Source organism: Geotrypetes seraphini, chromosome 10 (genome assembly GCF_902459505.1).
Source record: "Geotrypetes seraphini chromosome 10, aGeoSer1.1, whole genome shotgun sequence".
Lineage (NCBI taxonomy): Eukaryota > Metazoa > Chordata > Amphibia > Gymnophiona > Dermophiidae > Geotrypetes > Geotrypetes seraphini.
In genome coordinates this window covers 81918493-81931290 of record NC_047093.1, presented here as the reverse complement: position 1 = coordinate 81931290, position 12798 = coordinate 81918493, and the positions used below count along the sequence as shown (strand labels likewise).

General features: G+C 45.1%; 1 long non-coding RNA gene across 1 annotated transcript in view; it reads right to left on the bottom strand.

The window, feature by feature from the left end:
• Positions 1–12297, bottom strand: part of LOC117367451 — a 49871-nt gene extending 37574 nt beyond the window's left edge. Inside the window, exon 1 of the long non-coding RNA XR_004540767.1 lies at positions 11773–12297. This is a non-coding gene — a long non-coding RNA (uncharacterized LOC117367451). The remainder of the gene's footprint in view (positions 1–11772) is intronic.
• Positions 12298–12798: the final 501 nt, after the last annotated feature.

Here is a 12798-nt window from a genome sequence, read left to right as displayed (position 1 = left end):
GAATATGCATGAGATCTATTTGCATACACTGCTTTCAATGCATATTCATTGGGGAAATCCTGAAAACCCAACTGGAATACGGCTCTCGAGGACCAGAGTTCCCTACCCCTGGTCTATGGTCTATAGTTCTCAACCTGGGTCTACAGTGGACATATCTTTGGGTCACAAAAACCCTTGTTATGCAAAGCCAGAAAGCAAAACAGGACAACAATGCCAAGCATGCTTTTTAGCTAGAAAATAAATTGCTAGTTCCATAAATGTATTGCATAAGATTTGTATACATGAATGGTAACAACTGTGAGTGTAGTGATCCCTGAAATTTTGCAATAACGATTCAATAGCTCTCAAACAGAAATTCAGGGATCAATAGTTTAGACATGATGTTTATATAGATGAAATGTTGCATTGACCCCAAGATTAGTGCAACTCTTAAACAAGTCTAGCTTTGTTAATTTTCGTAAAGTAAAAACTAATCTTTTCAGAGTTTTCTATTCAAGAAGTCCGGTGATTAATGCCAAAAATAGGCATTCCTCCTTGAGGGTTAAAAACTTCCCTTGGTGCAGCTTAATATAATCTAGTCTTAATGTAGTTCAGAGAATTTGATGCTAACAAAATTAATTACTGTAACAGTTCGTGTTTTGGATTTGACACAAGCAGGTCCAGCTCAAGAGATTAAAGTGCCCTAGAACATGCCCCACCCATCAGTCCATGTCCCTCCCTGCCTGTTCCATGTCCTGCCCCCAGCCAGTTCCCTCCTTCCTCCTCTGACACAACTGCTGGTTTCAGCGTCAATGTCAAGCAGTAGCATCAGAGTGCTGCACTTCCCTTCTCTGATGCTGATGTTGGCCCTCCCCCCTCAAGGCAACTGGTCAATTGTCAGTGGCGTCCAAAGGAGGAGGAGGAAAGCCACAAGGTAGTTTAACTTATGGGCCAGTGACATCATGGCCTCAGAAGTTTGGCACCTCATAGCACCAGCTCTCTTGGCCAGAGTTTTACCTGGTCAATAGGTTAAGCCAGCCCTGGACAAAAGTGAGATGTAAGACACTACAGATTGTGCAAAATGCTGTTGTAAGGATGGTCAGCCAGCCAGCCAGAATTAAGCTTAAAATTTGTATTGTTTGTTTATAAAATTTTGGCTGGTTTGGCACCTTTTTATTTGATTTAAGCAATGTGTTTTTATGTTCCAGCTTATGCATTAAAATCTGAAGTCTTGTGAAACCTCATCTCTTTGAATAGAATACAATCTTTATTTCTATACCGCCAATACCTCCATGAAGTTCACAGTAATTATGGTGATACAAATTAAAAACAAGTATTACAATATTTAGGAATCATTCATAACAAATTATTGAAATAGATATAGTTGACTCCGCTTAAGTGCACGCCCTTCGGACCGGGTCTCCATGTGCGCTTAAACAGAGTGTGCGCTTAACAGGAGTGGAGGGAGAGTGGAAGGGTAGGAGGAAGCTGTAGTTAAGCCAGCTCAGTTTAAATATGGCACATGGGCTGCTGGAGTCTAAAGTATAGGAAAGTTAAGCCCTACAGCTTGAGTGGAAGTGGAATACACACTTTCTCAGCTGTCCCAGTTCTTAAGCTGCTGTGTGAAGCCTAGCCATTCCCAGTAAGAACGTGCTTGCATTTAACCGGAGTGAAAGTAACGTGAAAGAATAGAGGTTGGACCTATGACATCGGTGCGCATAAGCGGATTGTGTGCTTATCCGAATTGCACATATCCGGAGTTTACGTCCATTGACTTTAATGTTAAAAAAATGGGACTGTGGTGGTAGGCTGCGGATAACCGAAGCATGTGTTTAACTGACTTGCACTTAGATGGAGTCGATTTTAGGTTTTTTTGGTCTTTTTTGAAACATTTAAAATTAGATTGCTGGTTAATATTAGTTGGTAATGCTTTCCACAGTTTTGCTGCTTGATATGCCCATTTGGAGTTAAAAGTTCTATCATATCTAATGTTCCTAATAACTGGATATTGAAAAATATCATTGTTTCTTAAGATGTTTCTTAAGATGGGTTATTTAGGGCTCCTTTTACTAAGGTGCGCTAGCAGTTTTAGCGCACGCTAGACGCTAAAGCCTCCATAGAGCTTAGAAACATAGAAACATAGAAAAATGACGGCAGAAAAGGGCCATAGCCCATCTAGTCTGCCCACACTCAAGATCCCCTTCCCTAAATTTATTCTCCCAGAGATGTCATCGAGTCTGCCTATTACGATGACTCTCCCCCCACTATTACCCTCTTAGAGATCCCACATGCGCATCCCATTTATTCTTAAAATCTGGCACGCTGCTGGCCTTGACAACCTGCACAGGAAGTCTATTCCAATGATCAACCACTCTTTCGGTGAAGAAATACTTCCTGAAGTCGCCATGAAATTTCCCGCCCCTGATTTTTAGTGGATGCCCCCTTGTGGCCGAGGGTCCTTCCTCCTCGATACGACCGGTGACATACTTAAATGTCTCAATCATGTCTCCCCTCTCCCTACGTTCCTCGAGAGAGTACAGCCGCAATTTATTCAGCCTCTCATCGTATAAGAGATCCTTGAGCCCAAGACCATCCTGGTGGCCATACGCTGAACTGACTCGACTCTCAGCTTGCGTTTGTATTTTCTGTATAGCGCCGGGTTTGCTCGCGCTAATCTTCAGCGCGCGCTAAAAACGCTAGCGCATCTTAGTAAAAAGGAGCCCTTAATGGGATGTAGCATATAATCAGGAATCTATCCAAACCATATTTTAAATAGAATACAGTAGAATTTATAAACTATTCTCCCTATATAGCAACTAGAGATGCAGCATTCTCAATTGGTGGAGCCCTGCTTTGGAACAAGTTGCCAGAGACTGTGAGACTTGTTCTGGAAGCACATTTATTTTAGGCTTTTTAACCTAGATTATGAAGAGTAGTTTCTGTGATCATTGAGAGCAGTATCTGTGTTTACTGATATGATATTTTGTGATTTCAATTATGTGTGTTTTTATTGTAACTCAATAAATTAATACCCATTAGAAAAAAAAGTTCAAAACTTAACTCCTTATGATTCTGAATATCTGTCTTATGCCTGGGGGGGGGGGAAATCATTAGTGCATTAGTGCTTGCATCACCCGTTGTGAAGTTTTCACTCCAATTTGAAGTTACAATGAATTTTTAAGTTACTCTGACAGGGTTATTTTCACCTATGATAGAATGTTGGAGGGGAGCTAATGAGCTATTTAAGCTCCCCTTTATAGATCCAGAGCATTGTTTGCCCTGCAGCTTCTGAGGCGTTTTTTTCCCCAGTTTGTGTATACCTTTAGAACTGATTGCATAAGACAGATATATTCAGAATCATAAGGGGTTAAGCTTTGAGCTTTTTTTCCAGCACATATACTGAGTTGAATATTTTTTTCCAGTTCCTCTTTATTTTTTGTTTTTATTGTAACCCACCTAGGCAGGATAGAGATGTGAAAAATAATTAAATTTCAGTAGAACTGAACAGAGTCTCATTCATGGAAGAGAAGATAGGTTTATTATTATTATTATTGATATACTGATTTATTTATAAGTCTCTCTGTGATAGATAAGTGATAGATTGATGAGCAACAAAATCATTAAATAGCAGGCGGATCCAAGATGGCCGCACATTGGAACTGCTGAGGAATGCTCCTCAGAGTCCGACCGATTTCGAAGAAAATTTCGGGCATTACCTACCAGAAATGCCGAAGAGATGTGGCCGGAGCGCCGCTGCTGCCTTGCGGCACACCAGAGGAATCTCTGCTGGCACCATAGATGAGCTGCTGAGGAGGATGTTGGTGTCGGCAGTTGACCTGCTGGAGACGCTGGGAGTAGGCGGGACCGAGGAGACTCTCCTTGGGCCAGATACTACCCTTAGCCCTGACGCAAGAGCACCCCCTCACAGCCTTGGACCACAAGCTCTCCACGGAGTGGGGAGACCCTGCAGTCCGGATTGTCTCCTTCTCTGGAGGCAAGTATAGTAACATCGGAGAGCCTAGGAGATGGGGAATTTCGGCAGGAAAGCCCCATTATGGAGACTGAGGCAATATCAATGCTGAGTGAAGGACATGCCCAGAGGGGAAAGCGCCAAGCAGATTCAACTGACGGTGAGCATTTTTTTCACTAAGCAAGAAAAAATTGTTATAACTAAACCCGCTGAAGTGACCCTGTAATCATTATAGGACCTTAAGGCTAACTTTGGTAAAGCCATAAGTCCCCATTTTCAATACATAGAAGGGAAACTAATTCAACAAACAAAAGAGATAAAAGAACTTAAAATTGACATGGTTTCTTCTAAAGTAACTATTGGAAAAGTGGAACAGGACTTGGTATCTTTTAAAAATATTCAAGAGGCATTAATTAAAGATAATACAAATCTTAGGAGAAAAATTGAGTCTTTGGAAAATAACGCTTGTGGTAACAACCTAAGATTGATTAATTTCCGAAGGGTCGCTATAGTGTCCCCTAGAGAAATGATTAAACGATATCTACAGGAAATACTGGGAGTGTCGGAGGAATGCTTACCTCCAATCTCTCAGGTTTATTACTTGCCTACAAAAAATCAAGTTCAACGTCAAGTGACTAATAACCAGGAGGCACTAGATGTATCAACCTTACTTGAGACATCAGAAAAAGAATTGGCAATCCCAGTGACATTAATCTTAACGGTGGCTCTTCAGCCAGCCAAAGTATGGATTTTGAGACTATTCTTCAAAAATAGACAAAAAGAATTTATTGTATTTAAAATTCAGATGTTTCCCGATCTCTCACATGAGACGCAGAAGCGCCAACGTGAATTTCTTCTCTTATAGCCAGGTGTTTTACCTTTAGGGGCTACATTCTATTTAAGGCACCCTTGCAAGTGTCTAGTGTATCACGGTGAAATTAAGTATATTATCTTTGAACCTTTTCAGCTAACTAACTTCTTGGCATTATCTCGTTTGGAGGAAGAACATCATTAGCTCTTCAGATTAATTTAGGCATTAGCTCTCAGCCCTACGGCTTTATATCCTTGACTATTTATTTCATTTTCTCGCATTTTATTAATCTTGGATCCCTTTGTAGGACTTGAGTAAAAGTTAAACATATATATGTCTTTTTTTCTTTTTTTTGTTTGTTGCAATGTCAACTTTGATGGAATTTGTTCTTATGTTTAACTTCTTTCTGTACAAGTTATTATGCTTGATATAAGTTTGAAAATGATATAAATAAATTTTTTTAAAAAATATTTAAACAGCAATCATTTTTTTCAAAAAATGTGCCAAGAAGAGGAAATGTTTCTTGCCATATCTTTTCAGATTGTTCACAATTGTGGTAATTTATTCCCCCCCTCCCTTTTTTACAAAACCATAGCACGGGTTTTAGCACCGGCCGTGGCGGTTACAGCTCCGACGCTCATAGAAATTCTATGAGTGTCGGCGCTCTTACCGCTGTAGACAGTACTAAAAACCGCTGTAGACAGTACTAAAAACCATGCTACAGTTTTGTTAAAAGGGTAATTGAGTTCTTGTAATCCAAAAAAGGATTCCAACAGTGAAAAACAATCGTGCATAAATGAAGTTGGTACCAGGGAGCAGGAGTTCAATCAAGGTAATTATCTAAGGGCCCTTGTGCTAAATGAGGCCCTATGCCTTTCCAAAGTTAAAAGAGACAGTCTGCTGTTGATATGCTCTGTGTAGCCTTTTTTTGTCTTTGGGCCTCAGCATTGTATATCTGAGATCTTATTTTCCATCTTTTTGAATTTACAAGAGATTTTGGTATATAAATTTTTAATTAAAGTTCTCGTTTTGGTGCACTAAAACCTTTATTATTCTGTTTTTGATTGAGCTTCATACTGAATTCTATTGATTGGCAAGGGAATATTCAGCCCTCAGCAATCAGGGATTTTTAGGCCTCTGATAGCTGCGAGCAAAACTGAGCCTAGATATTCAAAGCCAGGACATGTTTGGGCTCTAGAATTGAATATCCAGGTATGTGTGGGCACCTTGAATTTAACAGAGTCCCCGCTGATGTTGAAGCCACTGCCTGGTTAGTCTTAACTTTATCCCCTTTCTTTCCTGGTTAGTGAACTGAACGTTGCTCTAACCAGTTAAGTACGAGTTTCACCCAGATTCTACTCATGGACTGTTCCTGATCTAACTAGACAGTGGAGGGGTAGCTAGGCCCTGATTCTATAAATGATGCTCTCAGCCATTATGCCTTACTATTTTGGTGTGTCCTTACGGTTTCTTACTCATTTTGACATCAGGAGCATTTTTCCATCAGTTAGTTTTTTCAGCTTGTTTATTTTTACACAATTATTTTAATAAAAATATATTCATTTGATATTTATTAATTGTATATATTCTTTATTTGTATTCTTTATTTTCTTAGAGATTTCTAGTAGTTTGTTCCATATCCACATTTATTTTTACCATCAAATCCTCATATTTTAGGTATGTATTACCATTCATCCTCTCTTTCTGCAGTCTACGTTATAGCTTCATCTCATCCCTCCAATTCACTTCTTGGTATTCACATACAAATGAGTAACACTGAGAATCAGTATTTCATCTCTATTTCGGTTGATTCGAGAGTAGCACGCTTATCACATGGTACACATTCCTTACTTTTTCACTATATCCACTGATTTCTCTTGACTCAGTAACACTGATATATTTTTGTCACTATTCTTCATTATTTCACACATGGTCAACATTGTCACATTGCCTACACTCACTCATAAATTGATATGTGGAGGATCATAATAAAAATAAAACATCTAAGTTCCCTTTTGGCCTAAGGCCTTAAACGTTGAAAGTAGAAGCAGGGAAAATGTCCATTATCAAAAAAAACATCCAAAAGGAGTTTTTATTTTATAATGGCCTACCTCTACTTTCAGCTGTTTAAATGCCCAGACCACCACTATGTCTAAACTTACACCATATAATCAACCTAAAAAAAGCCTAAGCCCCAAACGTTCAAAACAAGAGCTTTTAGGCGAAGGAGGAGCCAGTCCTTCACCTAAAAGCTGAATTCCGTAACCGGTGTCTGTCAAAAACAACACCGGTTACAGAACTCCCCGCCCCCTACAATGATCCGGACAGGAGGGAGACCAAGCCCTCCTGTCCCACAGCACCCTTGAACCCCGCAACACGATCAGGGTAGGAGGAGCCCAAGCCCTCCTGCCCTGGCGAACCGCGACCTCCCCGCTGACATCAGGGCAAGAGGGAGCCCAAGCCCTCTTGCCCCGCGATCCCCAACCCCTCCCCCCCGCCAAGTCTGATGGGGCCAGGAGGGAGCCTAAGCCCTCCTGGCCCAGCGATCTCCAACCCACCTCCCTCCCCATACGATCTGGCCAGGAGGGAGCCCAAGCTCTCCTTGCCCGGCGACACCCTCTAACCCCCACCCCCCACTAAAATACGGGCAGGAAGGTTCCTAGGCCCAACTGCCCTCGACACAACCCCCCCACAACTGCCCCCCCAGAACCCCCGATCGGCCCCCCCTGCCGACCCGTGACCCCCCCGCTGACCCCACGACCCCCCATCCCCACCTCCTAAGACAACTGGGCCGATTCCAGTTGGCCCAGGCACCTCAAGCAGGGTTTGAGCCGCCATTCCCGAGATGTCTGGCCTGTCGGCCGGATAGGCTTGGCACCCGTCCGTCTGACCAAAAATTTTTAAGGTACGGGGAAAGGGGGTGGGGGGGGGGGTCGTGGGGTCGACAGGGGGTCGCGGGTTGGCGGGGGGTCCGATCAGGGGTTTAGGGGTTGCAGTCGTGGGGGGGCTGTGTCGAGGGCAGGAGGGCCTGGAATCCCTCCTGCCCGTATTTTAGTGGGGGGTTGGGGTTAGAGCGTGTTGCTGGGCCAGGAGGGCTTGGGCTCCCTCCTGGCTCAATCGGACTCGGCGGCGGGGGGGGGGGGGTTAGGGATTGCGGGGCAAGAGGGATGATGTATCATGGCAGGAGAGATTGGCCATCTCCCTTGCCGTGATGCAATCACTCCTCTACCCGAACTGCCACAACCCGCGGCAGAAGAGATTGGGCATCTCTCCTGCCACGGGTCGCAGCAGTTCAGGTAGAGAGGTGATTGCATCGCAGCAGGGAAGATGAGGCATCTCTCCTGCCGCGATGGTTGCGGTGGAGGGGTGGGTAGGTTGCCTGGCTGCCGAACTGATCGCGCCAGCCGCCATCAGCTCAGCGGCCCCTTTTTCGGCACTTATACCTGTTTTGACTTGGTCTAAGTCAAAACGTATAAGTTCCAACTAGGTAACCTGTCAAAATCTTTGGTTATACGTGTTGTACGCCTAGGTGTAGGTCGGCCCACCTCCCACCCTTTCCCCTCCTCTAAAAATGCCTCTTTTCTCTCTGTGCATTTAGAGGCAGGGGAAAGGCCTAAGCTGGTTTTAGATATGTCTAAAACCAGCTTTGATTATGGGTACTTGGACGATCAGGCTTTTTGATCGTCAAAGTAGCCATTTAGGCCACTTTTTAGAAGGTTGTTTTTTTTTTTTATTATGAGCCCCATAGTCTTTTTCATACAACAGTTTTATTCATATTACATTTTATTGATATAAATTTTAGGACCCCTGAGGTAGACGGTTTAGTCGAAACATGGACCGTGTTGGGTCCCTATCTTTCAACACATATATGGATATTATTGATGTGGTACTTTCCACCGTTTGAATAAAATCCTGAATCACGAACATCATTTCCGTAGTTTTCTTTGCTTTTGGCTGCTATCCCTTTACTGTGGAAATGTTGGGTTCTGCTTTTGCTTTCAGATTGAGTTATCCAGTGTCAAACTCCTGTCCTTGAAGACCATAAACAGGCCTCAGTTTCAGGATATCCAGAACAAGTATGTTAATCGTAAACTAGAATCCCTTGCATGCAAATAAACCTCACGAATATTTATAGTGAATATCCAGAAAACCAACCTTGACATCCCTCCAAAAATGAAGTTTTGTACCCCTGTAGTACCCTTTCATTGAGGCTGCATATTTCCTCTGAATCACCACTTGCAGGTTGGTTTATTGATTCTTAAGTTACAAGACAAATAGAAAAATCTGTCCTCTAAAATGTAAGGAGAAACAGATGGCGAAGCAGAGCTGATGAGAACCTCTTGGAAACTTGCGCACAAAGCACACAAATCAGAAAGATTTCTGAAAGTTATGCTATTAATAGGAAATGATTAATGGGGTTTTGCCTACATGTCATTCAGTCAATGTGCTAGGTTAAAACAGCACTATATAGACCAGGGATGCCCACACTTTTTGGGCTTGTGAGCTACTTTTAAAATGACCAAGTCAAAATGATCTACCAGCAATAAAATTTTAAAAAAACACAAAGCACACCGTACGCAGAGAAAATGTTAATTATCATTCCTGTTCCGGGATTTTTTCAAAGAGGTCAAGGCAGATGACTCTATGCACTGTCACCTCAGTAACAACCATTCAAAAATAGACAAATATACCCCCTCCCTTTTTACTAAACCACAATAGCAGTTTTTAGCGCAGGGAGATGCGCTGAATGCCCAGCGCTGCTCTCGACGCTTATAGGCTCCCTGCGCTAATAAACGCTATTGCGGTTTAGTAAAAGGGGGCCATAGTGTAAAATATAGACAGCAGATAAAAATTCAGACACACTTTGATCACTAAATTGAAAATAAAATCATTTTTCTATCTTTGTTGTCTGGTGATTTCTTAAGTCTCTGGTTGCACTTTGTTCTTCTGACCGTGCATCCATTCTTTCTTCCCTTCTTTCAGACTGTATGCTTCCTCTCCTCCAGATCTCATTCCCTCCCCCAACTTTTTCTTCTTCTCTCCCTGCCTCCCTTTCTTTTTTTCTCTCTTCATGCCCCCTTTCTTTTTTTCTGTTTCCCTTCTTTCCTTCTGTCTCCCTGCCTGCCCCCTTTCTTTCTTTCTCCCTGCCCTCCCCCAAGCCACTGCCGTCGCCATTGGGGAACAGACCCCCAAGCCTCCGCCACCACCCCAAGCTCTCCCTTCTTCCCTGCGTCAGGCTGACCAGCATTCCTCTCCCCGATGTCAGTTCTGCCGTCGGAGAGGAAGTTCCGGCCCAGCCAGGCTGCGATTGGCTGGCACGAACTTCCTCTCCGACGGCAGAATTGACGTCGGGGAGAGGAAGGCTGATCAGCCTGGCAGATCGTCAAGGCAAAGTGGTAGCCCGGGATGGCGATTGACCTATTAGGAACCCCTGATATAGACGTTATTAAGCAACTTTAGGCATTTTTATTAGAGGTAATTTTTTTGTACTTAATTTTTACTGTTAACATGCAGATTGCAGTAAGTATAAAGGCTATATGGTAACTGTTATAGGTGTGCCCAGTGTCTTCCCTGCACTTACCATAGAAAGGTTCCTTACCGCATGTTGAGTTTATTCGTAATTAGCATGGATGCATTTAGGGAGCAATTCCATAACTTGGAGCCTCCATTTAGATACCCTGAGGCCACATGATAGAACCAAGGCACCTATGTTCCGTTGTAGAATGTTCTGTAACCCAATATTGGTGCACATAGCATGTAAGCTCCAGTCTTAGTGTTGGTGTAAGTTCAGGTCAGCAGAAACACGTGCAATTTACAGTATTCTGTATGAGGGGATGCTAAAAAGTTCTCAGCCCAACCAACCAGCTTCCTGATTTCTGAGCGTTATTTTGCCACTGTAGCCAAAAAGAGTGTTAGCTTATTTCGTTAAGTGCCAACCCGAAGAAACAAAATTCTATGTTTTGACCCTGTTTCAGATCATTGAATGAACCATATCCACGTCATTCTCTTCTGAACTTTTCAGCACCCCCTTGTAACTTATGCTAGTACATGGGAGCCCCGCCCATATTCCACTCCCTTGGAAAAGACACATTTTGTAAGTTAAGCTGTTACTTGCAGAATGGAACACAGGCAGAATATTTACCTGCATATGTTTGCATATATGTTTATATTTATGTTTATTGTATTTGATATACCGCTCAAGCTGGCAAACAGGTCTGAGTGGTGGAAAAGAAAGAAAGACACTCCAAATTATAAAAGGATACACAAATGCTCTAGACAAAATCATGCAGATAAAACAAACCAATTACAGCAGTGCAAAAGCTAATTGGAAAAAAAAAAAGAGATTTCAACAGTCTTGAATTTCTGGAATGACTGCGCTAAGTGGATAAGAGGTAGAAGGCTATTCCAAAATTTAGGGCTATGAAATAAAAGGCAGATTGCCTAGTGGACTCATAATGGGCTGTCCTGAGGGTTGGGAAGCATAAGGCATCTGGGGACATCGAATTCCTAGAAGGTCTGTTTGGGATAACAAGGGAGAAAAGAAGGAACACTGAGATAATATGCTTACGGCCTCTTTTACAAAGCCGGGCTAGCAGCTGCCCTGCACTAATGGCCCCGAAGCCCATAGAGATTTAGAGGGCTTTGGGGCTGTTCCCATACGGCTTTGTAAAAGAGGCAGTTATTGTGTTAAGCAGAGGATTTGAAATTGAATGCGAAAAAGGATGGAAAGTCAATGTAATTTAATAAAATGAGGAAAATTTTTAATGAAAATGGTCACATTTTCTAGCATTAAAAAAGAACAAGCTCCGAACCACATAGGGAGGAGCGATGACAAATCGGCCGAAGCCTTGGGGGCCAATCGGCTAGGTGCAGGGGGGGGGAAAGGGGAGGTAGGATAGATTAGGGTGAGTGGAGGGGAGGTCGCCCCTTCGATCCGGCTTCACACGAGGCGGACGCAGCTTCCCCTTCCGCTCACCCACTACAGCAACAATTTGTCTGCCTCTCAACTTACAGGAGCTCTCCCGCGGAGCTGGAGCCTGGCAGGGCGTCTTTGGAGCGCCTCCGGCTCCGGTGTCCTGTGAGCGACTGGGGCTGGAACGTGGGGGCCGCGGCACACGCGGCCAGGGGCGGTCCCCGACCCATGGAGAGCGGAGGGGGGATCGCTACTTAGTAGGTTGTCTCCCCATGTGCTTCGCCGGCTCACTCTGCTCCCGGCGTGCACTGGCTCCTACGGAGTCACGTCGCACCCACCCCGACTCTGTCGCACCCACCCCGACTCCTTATCGAACCGCGGCATGCCAGAGCCCGCCGAGACTCTCCCTCAGTTCCTGTGAGGTAAGAGCGTCTCAAAAGGGCCGCCGCACACGCCACGGGAGGGGGGGGGGGTTGTGCGTCTCGAGAGGCGTTGCTGGCCCGTCTGTGCCGCGAACCTCTGTGGCCAGGAGTGCTGTTGCTGCGTGCACTCTCAGTCGGCTCGAGCCGACGCGGGCGCGTGGGCAAGGATCGGGGTGGTCTTCGGCCTGGTGGCGCCAGCCGACTACTCCTGCCCACTGCGTCCGGCGGTGGGGAAAAGAGGGATTGGGGTCTCCGCCCTCTGGCGGCCACGCGGCCGCGGGCTCCGAAGGGGCCCATTGCTGTGTCCCAGCCGCTCGGCCGCGTGTGGGCGGATCGGGGGTTTTCTTCGCCCTGGAGCGCCAGCCACTTACTGGCCCCAACGCGGCCGGTTTTTCTTTTTTTTTAGCTGTGAGTCCCATCTCCGGCCGCGGCGGGGCGGCGGTCTCACCCGCCCCGCGTGGCTGGTGTCCTTCCCCCCCCCCTGAGCACTTCGGCGGTGGGGGAGGGGGGATTTGGGTCGCTACCTCCCAGCCGCCCTGCTCCCACCCCGAACCAGGCACCATGGCAGCCTTGGGCTGCACTGGGCCACACGACATCCCGTCTGCTGCGGCGGGGGGGGGGGGGGCGGCGGACACTCTCTACGGCCTATGCCCAAGGCCCCATCTCTGTCTTCCGGCTGCCCTGCTCCTGCCGCGTGCACAGG